The sequence below is a fragment of the Stylophora pistillata genome, chromosome 11 (genome assembly GCF_964205215.1).
Source record: "Stylophora pistillata chromosome 11, jaStyPist1.2, whole genome shotgun sequence".
In the NCBI taxonomy this organism is placed as follows: Eukaryota; Metazoa; Cnidaria; class Anthozoa; order Scleractinia; family Pocilloporidae; genus Stylophora; species Stylophora pistillata.
Genome location: NC_142529.1, coordinates 27,618,851 through 27,642,720, shown reverse-complemented (window position 1 = coordinate 27,642,720; position 23,870 = coordinate 27,618,851). Strand labels below are relative to the sequence as shown.

The 23,870-nt window shown below is 38.5% G+C and overlaps 2 pseudogenes; both read left to right on the top strand.

The window, feature by feature from the left end:
- The first annotated feature begins 3,254 nt into the window (after positions 1 to 3,254).
- LOC148720953 (melanocyte-stimulating hormone receptor-like) lies at positions 3,255 to 5,161 on the top strand (annotated as a pseudogene).
- Positions 5,162 to 19,758: 14,597 nt separating this feature from the next.
- Positions 19,759 to 21,856, top strand: LOC148720952 (melanocyte-stimulating hormone receptor-like; annotated as a pseudogene).
- The last annotated feature ends 2,014 nt before the right edge of the window (positions 21,857 to 23,870 follow it).

Below are 23,870 nucleotides of genomic sequence, written 5' to 3'. Positions count from 1 at the left end.
TTTGATTGACACCCCATCAATGAAACTAGGTCAGCTTGCGAGCAGGTCCTTGTTATTAGTTTTGCGTCGCTCTTTTGTCCACGAGTCGTGTTGCTCAAGGCCTCAAACTTATCATTCACGAGCGAAGTAACTCTTACTGAAACGTCGATAATGGGCCCGTAGGCTAATTTAAGAGGGATTTTAGGTCGTACAGAGAAAACAGTAATTATGTTACAGGTGTTTTTATGTATTTGCTTCCTTTTCCAATTTTATACGGGGTGTACCTGATAAGTTAAAGCGACAATTTCTCTGACATTTTTCAAACGAATAAGCAATGATGGGGAAGTTATATGACTCAGTACGTAGGGAGCTCTTTTTTTAGTGATCGTCGTCGTTGTGTAGCTGTTTAGATCGAATATTTCTCAAAAAAGGAAAAAAAGAGAGGAATACAGAATAATGTCGACGGCAAATTTTACTGGGGTGGAACACAGACCAAGACATTTCAAGAACTGTATTGTTCCCCCTCTCTGGTTGGTGGGCCTCAACAAGAATTTTTTTAAATTCTTTCTTGACAGTCAACATTCTCCTCTCCATCACAGCATTTATTGGAAATTCTCTTATTCTTGTTGCCCTTCACAAAGAATCTTCCCTTCATCCGTCGTCCAAACGCTTGTATCGTTATTCAGCAACAACTGATCTGTTGGTTGGTCTTGTTACCCAGCCTTGTTGTCGTTGCTAGGTTTTGGCTTTCTGTGACTCACGAACAATGGAATCTTTGTCGATATGCATTTGAAGCCTCCTTCCTCACAGGCTGTACATTATGTGGAGTGTCTTTGACGACGATGACGGCCATAAGCGTGGATAGACTTCTCGCCCCGCTGTTGGGGCAGAGATACAGACAAATTGTAACTTTGGAACGCACATACATCATTGCAGCTGGCGTTTGGATTTTATCTAGTGTCGCTGCTTTATGCTACACGTTGGATTACCGTATACCCATTCTGTATTTTTCTATATTAATACCATCTTGCCTTATTATTTCAGTCACTTCCTATATAAAAATTTTTCGGGGTCTCAGTCGTCATCAGGCCTAAGTACAAGATCATTTCCAACAAAAGCCGAGCCAACCAAGTGCATTTAACACGGCGCGATACAAAAAGGCAGTGTACAGTGCACTGTGGGTACAGTTAGCATTAGTACTTTGTTAGGCACCATACTTCATAGAGACAATTGTAGTTGCTTGTAGTAAAACGTATTCATCACACTTTGTAGTCCTTAGGGGAGTAGCAGGTGTCTTACTTTACTTTAACTCGACGTTAAACCCTTTCCTTTACGAGGGGGGCACCGGGGCCTCTGAGAAACCGCAAAACCGGAGAAAAAAACCTCCAAAACCGAAAAACCGACGAAAAAAGGCAGCAAAACCGAAAACCGCATGCAAACCTAACAAAACCGCTACATTTTCACCTTTAAAGGGGTCAAAAAGCAAAAACCGAAAACCGCATCAGAGTTTTCGTGAAAACCGAAAACCGAATGCAAAAAGACGTAAAATCCGCAAACCACTCTGAATATCAAAACCGAACCTTTTAGGCCCAAAAACCGCAAAACCGAAAATCTCAAAGCCCCCCTCCTTTACTGCTGGAAGATAACTGAAGTAAGACGAGCAGTGAAGCAAACAATCAGACAAGCACTTTGCTGTCCATGGAGTTAGGTCCTCCTCGAGTTATATATAGTACTTTTAAAGCAGAAAGTGATTACACAATTATTGTATGAAAACTCCCGTCAAATATGTTATTAGATAGGAAGAAATCAAAAGCTCAAATAATATTTTTGTTCGAGGTCGGTACGCAGTCTGTTGGGAATAGTGTATCCGTTGATCTATGTTCTTTTGTGTTGTGAATATTTTTCACGCTAATTTATGTTTTTTATGTTGATTAATGTCAATCATTGAACAATACTATTGATTTCTGTAACGCAAGGCCCTGTGGGGCTCCCACTTTTAATCGAGTATTCATTAAAACAAAATGGCTTGTTGTGTGCACTAAATAGCTTTTCTTTTACAGAAACAGCTGAAAGAAATGCATTGAAACACCAACAATATCTCTTCAAGAGTAGTTTTTCGTGCTAGCTAGCTACCAATGTTCATGAATACGGCAAGGTATAATCGAAAAAAGATATGGGTGCATTTTACTTTCGTGTTTAATCTTATTTTTCAGCAATAGAAAATTGTTGGATAAAACTTCAAAGAGAAGTTTAAAAGAGTTTTTTTAAATTCAACGTTTTTTTTTTTAACTCAAAGAAAGAGGCTTGTTATCGACGCCATATTGCCAAACGAGTTGCATTTGTCGATGTTTAGTCTCTAATTTGTTTTATTGTCCCAGAAAAATTTCCGTAATGCTTATGAATATGTAAAGTGGTTCCGTTGCTTGTGTATGTTAAAAAACTTTAATAATGCGTGTGAAATGAAATTGACCATAACCGGTTGTTTTAGTTTCTTTATTTCTAGCTTGCTGATGCTGATAACGATTCAAGCCTCAACTTTACACAAATGATATGGACATTTGATTGACACCCTGTCAATAAAGTAGGTCAGCTTGCAAGCTAGTCCTCGTTATTAGCATAGCGGCACGTCACTCCTTTGCCCACGAGTCGCGTTACTCAAGGGTTAAACTTATTCACGAGCAAAGTAACTCGTACTGAACCGTTGATAATGAGTGACTTCCCGAGGAGGAATTGTTTGTCGCACAGAGAAAACAATGATAATGTTCCATGTGTTTTAATACATTTTCCTCTTATTCCAATTTCATACGGGGTGTACCTGACAAGTTAAAGCGACAAAAATAAGCTTTTTGCCACAACAGACAATTTTCTGAGTCTTTGTCGATTCGCAAGTGACGCAGCCACCATCACAGCCTATGCATTATGTGGAGTGCCTTTGATAGCGATGAGAGCCATAAGCGTGGACAGACTTCTCACCTTGATAGTATAATTACACCATCTTGCATTGTTATTTCAGTCGCCTCGTATATGAAAATTTTTCGTTTTTTTGCGACCAAAATTTGAATTAAAACAGTTTGATCCGTTTGTGAAACTCAATTTATTCTAATACCGCGAAAAATCGCTAGTTTAAATTATCTGTCAAAATTGCTGAGGCTGATAATGATTAAACTTTCAATTCCGAAAAAATAATACGAACATTTGATTAGCATCCTGTCAGTGGAGGTTAATAACAGATGTCTCCATATTTTAGTATTTTTTCTCAAATGAGGTACCTCGCATGTTCCGGGCATTTTTTAACACAACAGAGAATTTTCTGACGCATTTTAAATGCTTAAACGCAGGTGAGGATTTTTAATTGTGGACATTGTTTAGGAAGTAGGGCTTCAGTGATCGTTGGTAGGTATGTGCTCTTTGGACCTCATTTCTCGTTGCAATCATAGATAACTTGCCAGAAAAACGAATCGAACACAGAACAATGTCCCCTACGAATTTCACAAGAGGTGGAACACTGACCAAAACATTTCGAGAAATGGTATGCTCCCCTTCTATGGCGGGTGAACTTCGACAAGAATCAGTTTCTCTTGCAGCAGTTAACATTCTCCTCTCCATCACAGCATTTCTTGGCAATTTTCTTATCCTTGTTGCTCTTTACAAAGAATCTTCCCTTCATCCGCCGTCCAAACTCTTGTATTGTTGTCTGGCAACAACTGATCTGTTGGTTGGTCTATTGGCCCAACCTCTCCAAGGTGCCTATTGGGTGGCTGTGGTTGAGGAACACTGGAGTCTTTGTCGATACGCATTCGACTCAGCCTACATCACAGCCTATGCATTATGTGGAGTGTCTTTGATGACGATGACGGCCATAAGCGTGGACAGGCTTATCACCTGCTGTTGGGACTAAGATACAGAGAAATTGTAACTTTGAAGCGCACATACATCATCCTAGCTACCTTTTGGATTGTATCTGGTGTATTTTCTTTATGCTTCACATTAGCTTACCGTGCAGTCATTTGGTATGGCACTATTATTATACCATCTAGCCTTGTTATTTCATTGGCCTCGTATATAAAAATTTTTCGAGGTCTCATTCATAATCAGGCTCAAGTACAAGATCATGTCCAACACCAATCGAGCCAACCAAATGCACTGAACATGGCACGATACAAAAAGGCAGTGTACAGTGCACTGTGGGTGCAAGTAGCATTAGTAGTTTATTATGCACCATCCATTATAGTGGCAATAGTAATCGCTTGCAGTAAAACGTATTCATTATACTTAGCAGTCATAAGGGGAGTGGCAAGTGTCTTAATTTTCTTTAACTCGACTTTAAACCCGCTTCTTTACTGCTTGAAGATCAATGAAGTAAGACAAGCGGTGAAGCAGACAATCAGACAAGCACTTTGTTGTCCGTGGAGTTAGATCCTCCTCGTGTTATATTCGTATGAGTACTCTCAAAGCTGAAAGTCATAAAGTCACGATTATTACATAAGAACGTTCGTCAAAAATGTGTATAGATAGGAAGTACTAAGAAGTTTAAATGGTATTATTTTTTTCGGAGGTTTTTACATAGTCTGTTATGAATATTTTGCCCGTTGAATTGTTTTTTTTAATTCGTTGTGAATATTTTCCTTAATTTATGTTTTTTATGCTGATTTATGTCAATCCCCGAACAATACTGTTGATTTCTGTAGCGCAAAGCCTTGTAAGGCTCTTTAATTTTTAATCGAGTAATCATAAAAACAGAATGGCTTGTCGAGTTCACTAAATAACTTTCTTTGACGGAAACAACTGAAAGAAGGGCAATGGAAGCACTAAACCTATATCTTTTCAAGAGTATTTTCCGTGCTAGCCACCAATAATTATGAAAACGGGAAGGGATAACTGAAGAATGAAATGCATGCGTTTTACTTTCATATTTAATTTTCTTTCAGCACTAGAAAAGTATTTAATAAAACTTTAAAGGAAAGTTTGAGAGAGTTTTTTAAATTCAAAGTTTTTTTCCTAACTTAAAGAAAGAGGCTTGTTATTGACGCCATATTGCCAAACGAGTTGCATTGGTCGACTTTCAGTCTGTAATTTGTTTTTTTTATCAGAAAAATGTCCGTAATGCTTATGAATATGTAAATATGATACCGTTGCTTGTGTGTATTAACAACCCTAAGGAATAAAATTGACTATAAACGGCTTTTTTTAGAGTTTTCTTCAGTTTCGGATCGATCTATTTCCTAAAATTACATGGTTACGGCCAGTCTAGGATGGTCTCCCTGCTGATGGTGGATGCGAAGTTAGCTGAATTAGTCACTGTGGAATTCGAGTCACCTGTTGAAGGAGACAGGGTGTTAGAAATGTGGGCGGACAGGTCAAATTAGAAGGTGTTAACACATGACACAGTAGTTCTTAACGGTACGTGGGCCTTGTGGATCTTCGGTAAACCTCAGATTCTAAGCGGCTGTTTGTGTCGAGGTCTGATCTTGTTGTAAACGGCCTCTGTTAGATGTTCAAGGCTAGCAGCTTCTCGGAAAACTTGCTGGCCAAGCGGTCTGTCGGGTCTTTGTTTAGGAACGGGTAGGGTGCGCTCTCATTGAGGTTGGACATCTTTCGCGTGGTAAGCGTTGGTATTCATGACTACGCTAGCGCGCCCTTTGTCGGCTGGGAGAACCATGATGGAATCGTCCTCTTTTAAGTCTTTAAGGGCGTCTCACGGTTCCTTAGTGATGTTAGGCACTGGTAACTTAACCCGTTGAACGACGTTGTTGACAGCTCTTCAGAGCGCGTTTCAGAGCAGCCCGCAACACCGCACATCAACAGCTTTGGAATGGGGTTAAGTTTATTGATCGTGATTCTCACTGGTACACTAACACGGTCAAGGAGGCTATTCACATAAGACTTCATCCTGACAAACTCAACAGCGACAGTGGAATAAAAATTCCTAAAGCGTGGATGACCACAATCAAAAAACACAACAACAGGAGAGCCGTACGACAGCGGACTGCCGAGAGAGCAGCGAGGATCGAAACGCGCCAATCACAGCTATGGAATACCAACCAATCACAGGGAAGCATTATACTTTATAAAAAAATCCGAAACCAGTCGACCTCATCGCCTGATGAAGACTAAGTAGCATGCAGTCAAGAAGTAGTATGCAGTCAAGAAGTAGTATGCAGTCAAAACGTCGCGATCCACATCATAAGTGACTATATCGTGAGACAAACAATAACACTTAATTATCAAGAATTATATAAATTTCGATTCCACGTTGGTGAATGACATAATGAATTTAATGTTGAGTTGAGAACCTTTTTCCATTTTCAGTTTTCCGAGGCCGATAATGATTACAGTGTGAACCTCTCACAAATAATAGGGCACTTAATGCGCTCCCTTTCATCTAAAGTTGATCCAGGTAAAGAGGGTTTGTTTGTCGCTCTATAAGAAGAGTAATACTCAAGGTATTTCTTAATGTTATTGCATACCTAATGTAATGACTATTTCAAGGAATAAAATGACTTTTATAACACAATAGATGCCTTTTGAATAAGCAAGTCTCTCTGTAATTATGGTTGAAAAAATGAAGACTTCGGTTATCGTTTCTATTTGACAAAACTATACTCATAAAACTCGCATATAATATATCACCAGACCTGCGGCAAAGAGAAGCAAAAGCAGAATATTGGAGACAGCAAATTTTACAGGAGGTGGAACACAAACAAGAACATAGTTAGAGCTCAGTTCTATGCACTCCTATTTCGATGGTAGACGACAAAGGTAGTTGATTTCTTTCTCAGAAGTCCAAATTTTCCTTTTCATCACAGCATTTATTGGCAATATTCCTTATCCTTGTTGCCCTTCACTTAAAATCTTCCCTTCATCCACCAACCAAACTCCTGTATCGTTATGTGGCAACAACTGATCTGTTGGTTGGTTGATTGGAAGATTACAATTTGTTGGTGAAGCATGGGAACAAATTAATTGAGAATGTGGAAGAAACGACAGAAAATTGTTTGTTCTCGTAATTTTTTTCTCTTCTTTTGCATTATTCTAGTTTTTTGGATAAGAAACGGAGGTAAAAGAGCCACAAAGTGTTACGATTTACACGGTTGAATTCAAATATTTTAAAATAAGTTTGCATGAGTGGCAATACATCAATTTTGTAATCGATATATGCATTCGAATTACAAGACTGATTGACATGGTTGGGATATCATTAGCTTTAATCTCCTTTATTTTTAGCTTGTTGAGGCTGATAATAGCTCAAGCCTCAACTTCACACAAATGATATATCAATGAAACTAAGTCAGGTTGCGAAAAGGTCCTCGGTGATTAGCGTTGCGGCACGTCGCTCTCTCGACCACGAGTCGTTTTGTTCATGGCCTCAAACTTATTCACGAGCCAAGTAACTCGTACTGAAGCGTTGATAATGAGTGCCTGCCCGTGGGCTAGGTTAAGAGGGATTGTTTGTCGCGCATAGAAAACAATAATAATGTTCAGCAGGTGCTTTCATATATTTGTCTCAGATTCCTTTTACATACGGGGTGTACCTGACAAGTTAAAGCGACAATTTCTCTGACGTTTATCAAACAAGTAAACGATGATGAGGAAGTCTTAATATGATTATTTAACAGGAAGTAAGGTTTTAGCGATCGTCACCGTTGTCAGCTGTTTAGATAAATTATATCTCGTTGCAATCACAGATAACCTCATTCCAAGAAAAAAGGAAATGAATACAGAATAATGTCGACGACAAATTTCACGGGAGGTGGAACACAAATGAAGACATTACAAGACCTGAGTTTTTGTCCCTCTCCGGCTGATGGGCTTAAGCAAAAGTTTATAATTTCTTTTCTAACAACCTACATTCTCCTCTCCATCACAGCATTTTTCGGAAATTCTCTCATCCTCGCTGCCCTTCACAAAGAATATTCCCTTTATCCGCCGTCCAAACTCTTGTATCGCTGTCTAGCAACAACTGATCTGTTATTTGGTCTTGTTACCCAACCTCTCTTTGCTATATTTTGGATGTCCGTGGCTCGCGAGCGATGGAATCTTTGTCGATACGCATTTGACTTATTCACCCTCACAGGCTCTGCATTAGTTGAATTATCTTCGATGACCATGACGGCCGTTGGTGTGGACAGGTTTCTCACCCTGTTGTTGGGGCTGAGATAGAGACAAATTGTAACCTTGACGCGCACATACATCATCGTAGCTACCTTTTGGACTGTATCTAGTGTCCTTGCTTTATGCTACACGTTAGATTACAGCATAATCATTTGGTATTTCCGTATGTTATTACCATCTTGCCTTGTTCTTTCAGTAGCCTCGTGTATAAAAATTTTTCAGGGTCTCAGTCATCATCAGGCTCAAGTACAAGATCATGTCCAGCAACAGCCAAGCCAACCAAATGTACTGAACTTGGCGCGATACAAAAAGGCAGTGTACAGTGCATTGCGCTTGCGGTTAGCATTTGCAGTTTGTTATGCACCATTCTTTATGGTGGCAATTGTAATCGCTGAAAGTAAAACATATTCATCACACCTAGTAGTATTAAGGGAAGTAGCAGGTGTCTTACGTTACTTTAACTCGACGTTAAACCCGTTTCTTTACAGCTGGTAGATTAGCGAAGTAAGACAAACAGTGAAGCAGACAATCAGACGAAAACTTTGCTGTCCATGGAATTAGGTCCTCTTCGACCCATATATACTTAGTACTTTTAAAGCTAAAAGTAATTACACAGCTATTATATAAAAACTCCCGTCAAATATGTTATTAGATAGGAAGAAATAAGAAACTCAAATAATACTGTTTTTGGAGGTTTCTACAGAGTCTGTTGTGAAAATTTTATCCGTTACTTTATGTTATTTGCTTTGTGAATATATACCCTGTTAATTTATGTTTTTATAATGATTAATGTCAATCATCGAAAAAATAGTATTGATTTCTGTTACACAAAGCCCTGTGGGACTCTCACTTCTAATTGAGTAATAATTGAAACAACTGAAAATGGCTTGTTGTGTGCACTGGATACCGTTTTTTAGGGAAACAACTGAAAGAAAGGCAATGGAAACACTAACCATATCTTTTCAAGAGTATTTTTCGTGCTAGCTACCAATGATCGTGAGTACGATGGGGCATAATTATAAAAAGATAGCCATGCCTTTTTCTTTCATGTTTAACCTTCTTTTAGCAATATAAAAGTATTGGAAAAAACTTCAAAAAGTAGTTTAATTAGGAGGGCTTTTTAATTTCAAAGTTTTTTGCTAACTTAAAGGAGGCGGCTCGTTATTGACGCCATATCGCCAAACGAGTTGCGTTGGTTGACATTTAGTCTCGAGTTTGTTTTGTTATCAGAAAAGTTTCCGTAATGCTTATGAATATATAAAGATGGTTTCGTTGCTTGTGTATGTTAACAAACTTTAAGAATGTGTATGAAATAAAATTGACTGTAACCGGTTGTTTTAGAGTTTTTTTCTCAAATTTTTGATGTCCTGAAATTACATGTTAACGATGAAAAAGGAATTCGAATGAAGAATAAAGTCATCTTTAAAAGTTATTTAATTTAAAGGGTTGCTATATATCCAGCAGGTCGCTCATTTAGTTTCTAAATGTTCTTAAGTTAAAGCAAGCAGGAAGTTTGGAGAGATTGAAAGATGGGTAAGAGTTACTAAAGACGTAACCAAAAGTGATCATAGCTTCATAAATGACATATTTATCCATTTCTTTATTTTACGACTCGATCAATGGATTATTATGTCAACCTTATTATTATGTCAAGTTAGTGCCTCCCCAAACATTGCCCTTATGAATACCTTCTAAGCATAATTATAAAGTCTCGATGATTATTTTAGAACTCTAGCCAGATATGTGAACGGATGGGAGGACATAGGAAGCTCAATAAAATTGAACATGGTCTTTTTTTTTTTTTTTTTTTTTTTTTGCACGAAGACAATTGAAGGAAAGGAAACGGAAACACCATCCATATCTTTTTAAAGGAGTATTTTGTGCCACCACGCTTCATCATGAATAGAACAAGTCATCATCGAAGGAAATAGATACATGCATTATACTCTCATGTTTATTCTCCATGTTTATTTTTCACGTTTGTTGCTGGTGCATCCATGAATTAACTCCAAGTTGGTTTGATTCTATATTTATCATTTCCAAGCGATTTACTGTCCCTAACTTTCATTTGATCTCTTTTAATTTGTTATAAGAAGTCTTTTTAGAGTTTAGAATTGACAACAATACAGAGAGAGTATTTCCGCATTATTCACAACCCTAGAAAATGAAAGCAGATCTAAATATACTCCTTTATTAAATATATTTCAATAAAGTGATAAAAAGGAGTTTTCTTACTACATTGTCAAACAATAGTATGGCCAATGTCGTCTTTGTTTGCCAAGGGAAACTTGAATTTGTTCGGCTTAATTGGAAAAATTACCGGCCTTTACTTTGCTTTTAACTCACAAATTGTCTCCGTTTATTTGATAATGTAATTACAAGGCACATCAATGAACGCTGAAAATAACTGGCATGTTTCCCATTTAAAAGGTCTTCGCGCCGGAATTTCTAAAGAGTAAACACTAGTGACAATGGTGATGACCAAAGCAGGGTTCCTTCACGTACATCTCAGAAGAAAAACAGACATGTCTTTTGCCAGGGTAAGCAGTTCATATAAGGAGTCTTTAAGAAGAGGGAACTCTAATGCGGAAGATTTGTAGGTAAAAGTTTTCTTACTATATTGTCAAACAATAGTATGGCCGATGTCGTCTTTGTTTGCCAAGGAAAAAACTTTCATTGAAGTTAGATTAAATTTTATCTACTGGAATCAATACCTGACTGCGAACAATATGCTATTGTTTAGTTCCAAAGCTGCAGTCTTTTGTTCTGAGCAATTATAAAGTCAATTTCCGGGAGAGAACCCTAATTCAATAATCATGAAGGGATTTAAGCAGTTTTGTCTGTCAGTCATCCCGGTGTCTGTAACAAAAGCAATGGAGTAAAAATAAAAAAATAAAGTAGCATGCTATGAAAATGATATGAATAATTTAGTTTTTGATGACACTTCAGACTAAAAGCGAAGCCGATAGTGTCTAGCCGAGCTGAATTGTCTTCATTTTTGACAATCTAGGTTCTATGATAGGTTCCTGCCTCGGCGTGCGGTTGTAAAGATAGGAAGTACGCGTAAGGTTTGGGGAGCAGAAAGGAAGTGTTGTACAAGCTCAACGCCTAGCCGAGAGTAACTATGGGTTCCCCAGGAGTATGAGATAGAATAAAATAAATTCTCAATCAAGTGTTAATAGCCTTTTTCTGACTACCCTTCATCTCCGATCTCGATTGATGGACTATTTTGCGCCTGCTTGTACTGTTCCCACCTAGCAATATTATTTTTGCCGGCAGCTTTCTTTTTTAAAATAATTTCGTTTGTGGATTTTACGCATCAGCACTTGTGAAATCCATTGGGAGCGTCCTTAAGGTATTCCATGCGTCCCACATCTGACCCTAAGCCAAATAAATCCCATGGTTTTCGTACAAGGTCATGTAGAAATTGGTCGATATTAAGATTCTTAAAACTGCGAGTTTCAATAGAGCAATGCGAATCAGCACGTTCATAGCGTATCTTTATCGTCATAAACACAAGTGAATGATCGCTAATGCAACGATGAACGACACAGACTTAAATATTTTTGGGATTATTACTTATAGAAAGATCAATCAATGTTCGTCATATCGGTGTAATCCTAGTTGGTTCAGAAATCATTTGACTCAATCCGTGAACATCAAATATGTTCATTAAATGCGGCGACGTGTGGTTGTTTGACCGCTCGTGCAACATGTCACAATTCAGGCCACCGAGTAGGTAGAAATCGCTGCGTTCTGAAACAGTTATATCTAAAAAGTTTTCAAATTGATTAATAATTTCTTGTTGGGAACTTGGCGGTCTGTACCATGTACCTATTGAAAAAGGTCTGGAATGCGGTCTGGTGATTTCGATAACAAGACATTCAAGTTGGTCAGCACCGAACTCCTCCACCACATGGTAATTTACGTTGTTTCGTAAATGAAAACATACACCGCTACCGCATCTCCCGTTGACGGTACGGTCCCTTCTGAAGACGTCAAATCCCGGTAGATATATTTCTGAATCACCGATGGAACTATCAGGCTTGGTCTCATTGATCGCTAATATAGCGAGTTTTTACCTACCTATAAATATCTTAAGCTCGTCAATATGGCCGAGTAAAGTATTTATATTGAGCGATGCCATAACAAAACCACAGCCAAATACATTTTCCGGCTAAAATAAACACTGAGTAGCTTTTGGTGTCACTGAAAAAAGCCCATAAGAAACGCCAGCCTTCTGGGGGTCTTCATCTTCAGTTATTTACTTCTTTTTGCGCATTGTTGACAGAAAGGGAAGAGTAGTACGGAATTGCTAGTTTTTAAAAGAATCGTTACCCTCTTTTGGTTCAAAATAAGAAACGATACCCCAGCTAAAACCGCTAAGAGCATTTTTTGACACTTTTACGACACGATTTACAGCTGTATATTGTTGGAGTAGTCAATGTTGCTGGGAGTTCATCATTACAATTTTCCTATAAAGTTGTCATTAGATATAGACATATATATATATATATATATATATATATATATATATATATATATATATATATAAACCCCTGAAGAGTGAAGCGATTCACGAAACAGGCTTGTCGGGAAATGTAGTTACGTCCTTTTTTCCTCTCATAATATTACTGTTTCGGCCTTCTGGGCCTCATCAGTGCAGTGCTAATGCTAGGATGGGGGAGAACCGAGACGGTCACCCCAAACGACCCAACCTTTGTGGTATCGTCTAAGCCATGCCAGAGTGCTCAAACTAGAGTAAACCAGCGAGTATATATATATAAATTTTCAATGTTATGAAATTTTCTTGGTATTTTGATCTTAAGCTTATGGCTTTATATAAGCTTAAATACAGTTCAGTTTAGGTGCTAATCACCAGTTAAATATATATATTTTTTTATTTTGTAGTCATTTACTCCACCAGGATTTCCTCCTCCTTAATATTAAGTAACACCCGACGACTTTATTTAAGCTTATATTTGTACACAGAAGTTAGGATATCCCAGATTTTATTTACGTTTCTTATCATGAAGGTAGCCAGGTTCAGCAAAAAACTTGTAGGCTTTCCTGGTATATTCGCATCCCGACGCCTTCTGAGCAAAACTTTCAACTTCTGCGAAAGAAATATCAGGAAACTTGGTTAAATCTCTGGACTCCACACCTGTGAATATAAGAAAAATGATTCGAGTTCACCCTGAACAACCAGACTGCAATTAAATATGCTAGCATTTTTGTTGTGAGCAAGAAGCCTCCCTCCAACAGAAACTCACCTTCGCGTTCGGTCGAAACAGCTTGGCTACCAGCAGTCGTCATATGATGCAAGGCTAATCTCCCTGAAATTTAAACCAAGCTATCGCTCAATATTTTTATTCTAAAGGCTTAAATATCCGTGTAAGACAGCAATAAAGTCGAATGAATCACGGCGATTTTTCGGTAACATTGCCGCCATCGCTATCACTCCAAAAGAGACTGACCATGCTAAAACTTCACGAGTCTAAAACTCGGCCATTAGTGACTGATTTCAGTCCAAGACTAGTTCAGTTGTATGTAAATATTTCAAAGAGATATTTTCCTGTTGTTTTCTTGTGACATCATAACAAACAAACGCCTTAAAAAACCTTTAACCTTACCTTTGTATCCCCTCCGTGAACTCGCCCTTTGTTGGTTGTCAAGGAAAGACTAAATAGCTTGCCCTCCAGTATGGCGTTGCCAAGGGAAAATCGGTCACGTGACAGTTTGTTGCAAAAGGCCTATTGCTGTCTTTGTGGTGCATATTTTCTTCTCAGTCGCCGCATTTCTCGGCAACGGCCCTATCCTTGTTACCCTTCAGATGGAATCTTCCCTTCATCTACCATCCAAACTCTTGTATCGTATTCTGGCCATAACTGACCTGTTGATTTGTCTTGTTAGTCTGTTTGCAACTTATTGGATATCCTTGGTTCACGAACACTGGAGTCTTTGTCGATACGCAAGGGACGCAGCCTACATAACAAGCTCTGCATTATCTGGAGCGTCTATAATGGCGATGATGGCCATCGGGGTGGACAGACTTCTCGCCCTGTTGTTGGGGCTCAGATGCAGACAAATTGCAACTTTGAAGAGCACATATATCATTGTAGCTCCCATTTGGGTTTTATCTCTAATCGTCTCTTTTTCCTCCAGTATTGATATTTGTATAGCCTTTGTGACTGCTACATGGTTATACCATTTTTCCTGGTCATTTTGCTTGTCTCCTACACAAAAATTTCTCGCACTCTCAGAAATCATTATAACGGGGCGGACGCTGACTTCAATCGGTTCTTTCGGTCTGTGAAATTCTTAACAGCGCCGCATCGGACAATGCTTTTTAAGTGACGGAACCTTCAAGCATCTATCTTTCTCAATGGATTTATTGGACTTGAAAGCTCGTAAAAACTAAAATACAACGAGCCGAATAGAGCTATTACTATAAATCTACGCTAATCAAAATGTTTTAACTGGAGCACGCGGAGCGCGCATATATATAATTCCAAACGGCACAAGTATTATCAAACGTAACAAATCTGCTTTCGATTAAATGGTGTACATTTCGGGCTCTAGATAAAGGGAACGAACGATATAACATACCTCTTTCTCAGTTCTATTACAATGATATATTCGACGATCCTTCAATCAATTTCCACCACATGCGCTTGTAACTTACACGTGTGTCGAATGAAAGGTAATGCCGATAGCTAATCGATATGTCACATAAAACAAGGAGGTATTGACGGTCACGCAATCACAACAATGAACGGTATTCGTTATAGGTAAAGGTAAAGGTCTCTATTTCTCTAAACAACATACGTGTTTAGTTACAATTTTTTTAAGGTTGAAATCAGACAGGCGCCTCTGGCAGCCGTGTTAAGTCCGTAGCGATTTCACCTACCCACCCAACCCACCCCAGGGAGGGCATCCATCACACAGTAATCTCGTGCGTGGGAAATTAACGTCTCCTACCCCAACCCTGCAGGAGATGGGACCTCCATTTATTCGTCCCTATCCGAGAAGACTAGAATATCTAACCATTTCTTGATGTTAAAGAAAGGAAGCATATTCTTCTCAATTAATTTTAAGACCCTGAGTGTTGGTCCGGCCAGTATTGAACTCTCGACCTCCTGCACAGCAGTCCGGCGCTCTCTCAATTGAGCTAACCAGGCGGCGGTAATCGTTACACTCATCAAGCTGAAGTGCAAGATCAGCTTCAACAACAGCCGATCAAAATAAAGGCTTTCAACATGGCACGATACCAAAAGGCGGTGTACAGTGACTGTAGGTACAGTTGGCGTTAGTTTTTTGCTATGCACCAATATTTATAATGGCAGTTGTGATCGCTTAAAGTAAAATGTATTCATCATACGTATTCGTCGTTCGGGAAGTAGAAGTTGTTCTCAACTTCTTTAACTCGACATTAAACCCATTTCTTTACTGCTGGAGGATTAGTGAGGAAAGGCAAGTAGTAAAGCAGTCTTTCAGACAAGCCATAGTTAGTAGAGGGGACAAAGCTCAAACAATCTTTAAGAGAATAGAACATAATTTTAGGATTCTGATCTCAGGAAGTCTCCAGCTGAAGATTGACAATGCTAAGATAGAATCCAAATCAGCTTGTGATGTTCATTTGGTCTCAGCATATAATACCATGTTGTTGGACTCAGACATAGTGGTAGATAACAGCATTGCAAAAGATGTATTGGACAGCATTATTCATTTATATGTTACTGTGCGGTGTTTTTCACTGGCCAAAGATGTTATACAGAAACACAAAATTCAATGTAAACAAATGAAGACAAAAACACTACGAAAGGAAATGGCCAGCAAAGAACAAGAAAGGCAGATATAGTTAGAATTAAGAGCCTGCAACAATTTGTCAATAAGTAATTTATCACAAAAGATTAATTTGGTAGCTACAACCTGCAACATATTAAATATTGCTCATTAATGATTATTTTATAGACAAAAATGAGTATAAAGGCTATATGGTTAAAGTATCTAACATAGAGTAACTTATTTATTTTCAGCCAGTCTTCTCGCCACTTCTTGTATTCTGCGTTTCGCGGCGCCGGTAGCTTCCAGATTCCAATTCCTTTACTTCTCCTACACGTTCCACAGCCAAATACTCAACAATTTTCACCTGAACTTATGTCTACTGACTTGATTAATGTTTTTAGCTATATTTTGAAGGTAAGATTTTGCTCGATCACGGGAAAAATCCACAAACTTAAACGCTACGTGACTGTCGAAACAAGCCCGCGGCGCCATTTTGGATTTATGTGTGCATGATCATTGTCACGTGACCTCGATAAAATCGAACAATAACCTATCCGACTGAAGTTTTTTCTGCGTTTCTTAACCAGTCCCCTCTACTAACTATGAACAAGCACTTTGCTGTCCATAGAGTTTGATCCTCTCCTAGCTATACTTATATCAATATGCTTCAAGGCTGAGTCACGATTATTATTTGAGAACGCTCGTTGGATACGGTTATTGTTGCTCGAGGTTTGCCGATAGAAAATACGACAAGTCCTTAAACGGGTTTACAATTTAAGCTGCACTTCATTTTTACTACTGGTTCTGTGTTGCGTAAGGCGATAACATCTTAAAATCAATTTCCGGGGCGAGATTCTGCAATAAAAACTTCCATTACCGGTAATTATCGCGGAACATTTTAATAGTTCATGGTGTACGGTATTAAGGAATTAAATGAACATCTTTGTAGCTATTTTCGCGCCTTTTGGAGCAGAAAGCAAATAATAAATTTCCCAAAGAATCGTTCGTAATAGCGAAAAAAAAGATGTACTAACTGACTCCAATGAGAAAAAAATTTTGACATCTTTTAGACAAACAGATGACAGTTACATTGTTAGATGAGTTAATCCAGTTTGGAGATTTTTAAGGAAATTTTGTAAAGAAAAAGTCATTTCAAGTACTGATGGTGCTGCAAGTTGAGGTGAGACAACATATGTCTTGCCTGAATCAAAGCCGAAAAACTGGAGATGGCTCTTCATTGGACTGGATTGTCAGAAGAACGTGACCAAAATCTGACACGAGGTGGAACGCAGCATATATTTTATGACCAGTCACGTTCCCCTTCGTAATTGATGGATTACAACAGTAATCAATTAATTTTGTTTGTCTGCAGTCTACATTCGCCTCTCCCTCATAGCTTTTCTTGGCAGCTCTCTCATCCTAAGTGCCGTTCGCAAGGAATCTTCCTTTTATTGTTTGCACGTTAGGGGGAGAAGATAGTTTGCACAAACTCGCAAAGCGAAGCGTACCTGGAGGATCATAATAGCTTTTTCTTAGTGTACCACTGCCTTACTGATGAACTGAAAAATTATGGTGACCAGTAATATAACAGAAGGTGAGAGTGAATTTGGTTAAAGTTATTTATTGAGCAAGTTGTTCCTTATATCTTTTAAAGAAAGCGAACGGAAACACTAGAACCACGTCTCAGAATGTTTTTCAAGCGACGGCACTCGCCATAAATACAACAGTACGTAAAAGAAACGAAGCTATGCATTCATGCATGGTAAAGGAAAGCTAACCATACTTTTAGTTGGGGTTTGCCCTCCTGTTTAACTTTCTTGTTAACGTTAATAAAGTCTGGTCTTAAGGTTGTGGTGAAGAATATCTTGTTAAAGAATTTGTTTCTTGACGGTAAAACAATTTTGATTCCTTCTTTCTAAAATAAAGCACTTGAAGTTACCGTCATATTGCGATACGAGCCGGTCAAAACTAATGAGGAAGTAAGAAACTTGAATTTTTTCAGCTTAATTGGAAAAATTACCGGCCTTTACTTTGCTTTTAACTCACAAACTGTCTCCGTTTATTTGATAATGTAAATACAAGGCACATCAATGAACGCTGAAAATAATTGGTATGTTTCCCATTGAAAAGGTTTTCGCGCCGAAATTTTTAAAGACTAAACGCTAGTGACAAGGGTGATGACCAAAGCAGGGTTCCATTACGTACATCTCAGAAGAAAAACAGACATTTCTTTTGACAGGGTAAGCAGTTCATACAAGGAGTCTTTAAGAAAAGGGAACTCTACTGAGGAAGATTTTTAGGTAAAACAGTAGCCAATTTATTTGTCTACTGTCAACATTCGCCACTCCCTCACAGCTTTTACCGACGTTACGTCTCCTCAATATGGATGGCTTTTCCATTATTTTGTAAAATGATAATGAAAGCAAAAGTCAATAATCTTATCTCCTTGTGCAAATTCATTTCGAGATTGAACAAATTAACAATTGCCGTGGTTCATGCTTTAGCGTGCACTATCGAGTTATGGAGCACGCGGGAAGTTTAGAGAGCACTCAAGAAGCGTAAGAGTTGCCCGAGGCGATAGCCGAAGGAAACTCTAGCTTCTTGAGTGCTCTCCAAACTTCCCACATGCTCCATAACTCGATAGTGCACAGCTGAAAGCATGAACCAATTGTTTTAGAACATAGCCGGTGGAATGGTGCATCAAATCCGACGCGAAAAACGGACAACAATAGCAATTGAAGCGAATCGTGACGGCGCTGATGCCGAGTCTCCTTTTCCTTTGTTTTTCTCTCTTTCTGCCTCATTTAAGAACTCTAGCCCAAGGGAAAAGGTCGAAACATTGTCTTCGTTTTCGGACAAGTAGGCCGAGTTTCTGTTTGTATCCATTATCGTCGCGAAATATATTATTTTTCCCCGCGCTAACAATGGCCATTTGCACGAAAAAAAAATTTCTGGCGAAGTCGGATTTGCTGACGCTATCAGCGTGCACTATCGGGATTTTGAGCACGCTCACGTGTAATGAATTTGATTGCGCGACTCTGCTAGCTATGTTCTAAGACTTAGTAGTGACGCACAACAATTTTAGTTAATAAACATACCCGCTTCACTTGATTTTTTAAATATAAGTTGCAGGAATACAAAGTAGGAAACTCTTGCGAAAGAATGAGCTTTACTTAATACTTGAATGAACGTTATTAAGGAAGTTTCTGTGTAAATGTTTTTAACAAAGTGAAGTTTACGAGATTTTGGCTTGGCAGGTCAAGACAAATATTATCTTTTGCAACATACAACGTCAAACAAACTTAAGGAAATACGGAACAACTGTTTATTAAGACCCGAAATGCGATAGATTAATTTCTAGCATAGATAATGTCTCTCGCTTTCGAGAAGTGAAATTTTCCTAGAAAAAAGGTTCAATGACAATCTACAATGTTGCAAAATATGTCTTTTTTTCAATTTTTGGGGCGTTGCGACGGTCTCTATGGACTGAGGAAATAATTCTGGCTCCCAATGTAGTCAGAAAATTATTTCGAGTCAAACCAAATCTAATTTAGTTCTTTCCTAATTAAAGTTTTTCAGTTGACAGTGTCTCAGGTAAAAATTATTCTTGACGCGAAATTGACCCGGCGGAAATAAGAGAGACAGCCGCCTATGACCTATATTAAACACCTTATTTTCAAAATAGAACTTCCTGTTTTTTTGTTCCTTTTTGATTAACTTGAAATAAGGCAAGTTACTGAAAAAATTTACCGGTGTGTGATGTGTTCGTAATCTTTCAAACAGCCAAAAATAAAGAACGTTTAGGTCGCACGATTTAAGGCTTAAAATTACTCAGTTCGTACACTCACGGTTTTGTTGATTTTTTTTTTTTCCATTTTTATTGTTTTTTTTTTTAGGGAAACTTGTTTGCTCTTCGCAAGAAATCTTCTCTTCACCCGCCGACGAAACTCTTGTATTGTTGTCTGGCAACTCCACAAAAATGATATGATATGACTAGCATCCAGTCAGTGAAGGTTTCATGACAGATGTCTCCACATTTGCATTATAGCGTTCTTTCTTAACTGACGTACCGCGCAGGTTCTGGTAATTTTTTGATACAACAGAGAGTTTTCTGACGAATTTTAAATGCTTAAACGCAGGTGAAGGATTCTGATTGTGGAAATTCTCTAGAAAATAGGGTTTCATCGATCGTTGGTAGGCGTGTCCCGTCCGAGCCTCATTTCTCGTTACAATCACAGAAAACCTGCTAGAAAAAGGAAGCGAAGATAGAACAATGTCCACAGCAAATCTCACGAAAGGTGGCACACAGGCGAAAGAATCTGAAGAACTGCTATGCTCCCCTCCTATAGCGGGTGGACTTCAACAAGAATCAGTTTCTTTCGCAGTACTTCACATTCTCCTCTCCATCACAGAATTTCTTGGAAATTCTCTCATCCTTGTTGCTCTTCACAAAGAATCTTCGCTTCATCCACCATCCAAGCTCTTGTATCGTTGTCTGGCTGCAACTGATCTGTTGGTTGGTCTTGTCTCCCAGCCTTGCCGTGCAACGTTTTAGATGTCCGTGGTCCACGAACACTGGAACCTTTGTCGATACGCATTTGAGTCCTCCAACACCACAGCCTATGTATTATGTGGAGCGTCTTTGATGACGATAACGGCCATAAGCGTGGACAGACTTCTCGCTCTGCTGTTGGGGTTGAGATACAAACAAATTGTAACTTTGAAGCGCACATACATCATTGTAGCTACCTTTTGGATTGTATCTATTGTTGCTGCTTTATGCTATACATTAGATTTCCGTATACTTATTTGGTCTGTCCCTATAATTATACCATCTTGTTTTGTTATTTCAGTCGCCTCGTATATAAAAATTTTTCGGGGTCTCAGTTATCATCAGGCTCAGGTACAAGATCATGTCCAACAACAGCCGAGCCAACCAAATGCACTGAACATGGCGCGACACAAAAAGGCAGTGTACAGTGCACTGAGGGTGCAGTTAGCATTGGTAGTTTGCTATTCCCCATATTTCGTAGTGGCAGCTGTAATCACTAACTTGAGCACTGAGACGTTTCCGTCAAACTTAGTAGTCATAAGGGAAGTAGCAGGTGTCTTAATTTGCTTTAATTCGACGTTAAATCCATCTCTTTACTGCTGGAAGATTAGTGAAGTATGACAAGCAGGGAAGCAGACAATCAGACAAGCACTTTGCTGTCCATGGAGTTAGATTTCACATGAGTTATACTTGTATTGAACACTTTCAAAGGTGACCGTAAAGTCGCGTTTATTGTCGGAGAATACTTATCTTTGTTATAAGATGGGACGAGTCAGCTCAAAGAAATTTTTGCTCGAAGTTCGTAGGTAATCTGCGGAAAGAAAAGCAGTGGAAACACGAGTTATATTTCTTAAAAATGTTTTTCGTGCCACTAGTTCAAACTTTATCATAATTATATCTAATCATAATCGAAGAAATATATGCATGCATATTACTGTCATGTTTATTCTTCTTTAAACATTTCGAGGTATTTGTTTGTGACGATTAAAACAAGTCAAATTAATTTAAGACGATTAAAACAAGTCAAATTTTTTATTTCTCGCTAATCAGTGAAAAGCGCTTAATGTTGGCGCCTTATATCCAAACGAGCTGGTCTAGTTTTAGTCTTCAATTTTTTTTGGTTAGTAGAAAAATATTCGTGATATTTATAAATATGTGAAGATGATGATTTTTCACCTGCATATGTCAACTGGGTTTGGCAAAGGATGTGAAATAAAATTTACCATCATCAGTTGTAACAGAGTTCTCTTTCAGATCGATCGAGACTAAGTGCGTAGCCTGTAGTACTTGGTAAAAGCAACTTGTACTGGCGTCCAGATTCGAACTAAGATCTAGAATTCGCCGGGAAACCAAAATTTGTCATACTTTGGCTAAAAACGAATTTTCCCTCTATTTTTTCCAAGTACAAATAACAAATGGTAAACACCACAGCGTACACTATTGAGTTATGGATGCACGCGGGAGGTCGCTAAGCACGAAAGAAGTGTAAGAGTCGCTCAAGGCGATAGCCGAGAGGGACTCTAGCCTCTTGAGTGCTTAGCAAACCTCCCGCGTGCATCGATAACTCAGTAGTGTATGCTGTGGTGTTTACCATTTGTTTTATATAGATAGATAGATACTTTATTGGTAAATACTTCGCAGCATGAACTGAATTGCGTATTCACAGATATAAAATAAAAACTACTATGTATGTATTCATCTTATTATTAAATAAATACGTAGTTCGTCTTAAGGGGAACTTGTACATTATTTGAGGCTGTTGATTATTCTGGCCGAAGCAATAAAAAAACTGTTTTTAAGTCTGTCTTGAAAAGTGGCAAAGCAAAGGTACGCTAGTGCCTTAACTTATGAGAGCCTACATAGCGGGGTGGTAAAAGTTTGCTTAATTTGTGCTGAGGATTGTTCATTGTGTTGCGAAATGTTGCTGTACACATATTTTCATGGTGGTCTTTCACAGTTGGAAGATTCATAATAGCTAAGGCCTGTTCGTATTGCATACCAGGACAAATGATTCTCATGGATCTTTCCTGAATACGTTCTAGTTCTTGGTGGAGGTATTCAGGGAGAGAGTAATGAAAAACTTGTGCTGCATAATTGATTAGGGATCGTACACATGCCGTGTAAAAGAGGCAAAGGTCTTTTGGTGGAAAGTGAGCTCTTTTTAGCTGAACAAGGTAATAGGTTCTCTTTGCTGCTTTCTTGGTAATCCCAGGTATGTATAACATGACATTGATACATTGTAGCTAAAAAGTTCCCTTTTATTTAACAAATCTTACGTGACCAGAAAAAACAGGCGCTTACGGGAAAATAGTCTTTGCATTTGCTCACGTCAGCAGCGTACACCCATAGGCAAATGGGGGACGCTAAATTGACCAATCACAGCGCGTGCTTTACTTTGGTTATGTTATAAAAACATTTACAATCACTTCGAATCATAATTTTGGAAGCTGTCTTTCGATTCGTTGTCTTACTTCTCAACACATTATCCGGTTTTGTCCATTTTTACCGCGAATTTTTTTAGTTTGCCTATTATTGTGTTGTTCTCCTCAACGCTTCACTGAGCGATCGAGATACAACAAACGTGTCTGCAAAGCGTTACTTTTCCTGGGAAAGAAAATAAAAGTAAGTTAATTACATCACGAAAAGGAAACACGTGGTTCACCCTAAAACATTTCCAAGAAAGAATTAATAAGTAAAACATAAAAAAAAAGTTTATACATTGATTATTGCCTATCGCTATTTACATATTCACATATTTAAACATACTTTAACCTCGCTTTAAACAGATTAAATTATCCCATTCTTTCACTATGCGAAAAAAAAATGAACATTTATTTTTCACACTCAATTTAAAAAACTGGTTAGCTCGTGTCCTTTTTTTCTCGAGTGAGTTCGAAAAAATCCCCGAACTTCGGGTAATTTAGGCCAAAAATAATTTTTTAACATTCTATAAGTGAAATGAAGAGTCTCCGCTTCTCTAAAGTGGGCCAGTTCAAAAATTTGATGCGTTTCTCGTACTCCATTTGTCCATGCATTTCATGGTGCAAGCGCAAGACAAGATGCCCTCCTTTGGACTTTTTCAAGTGTTAGTATGTGTTTTACTAAGTATGGACGCCACACTGGGAATCGTATTCAAGAATAGGTCTTACTAAAGTAATATACTTACTTACTTTACTTACTGCCCATCATGCCTGTGTGGCACATGGGGCAGCAACGAAATCCTTCCAACCCTGCCTATCTTTAACCAGTTTTTCAATGGTGCTCCAGCTGTAATTGAGCTCCCTTAGTCCCTTCTTTACAGTCCTGCGCCAAGTTGTTTTCGGGCGCCCTCTGCTTTGTTTGCCTTCAGGTGTCCAGTACATTGCAATTCTGGCTATTTCGTGACTGGGCTTCCGCATCACATGTCCAATCCACCTCCATCTTTCCCTTGCGACAAGTG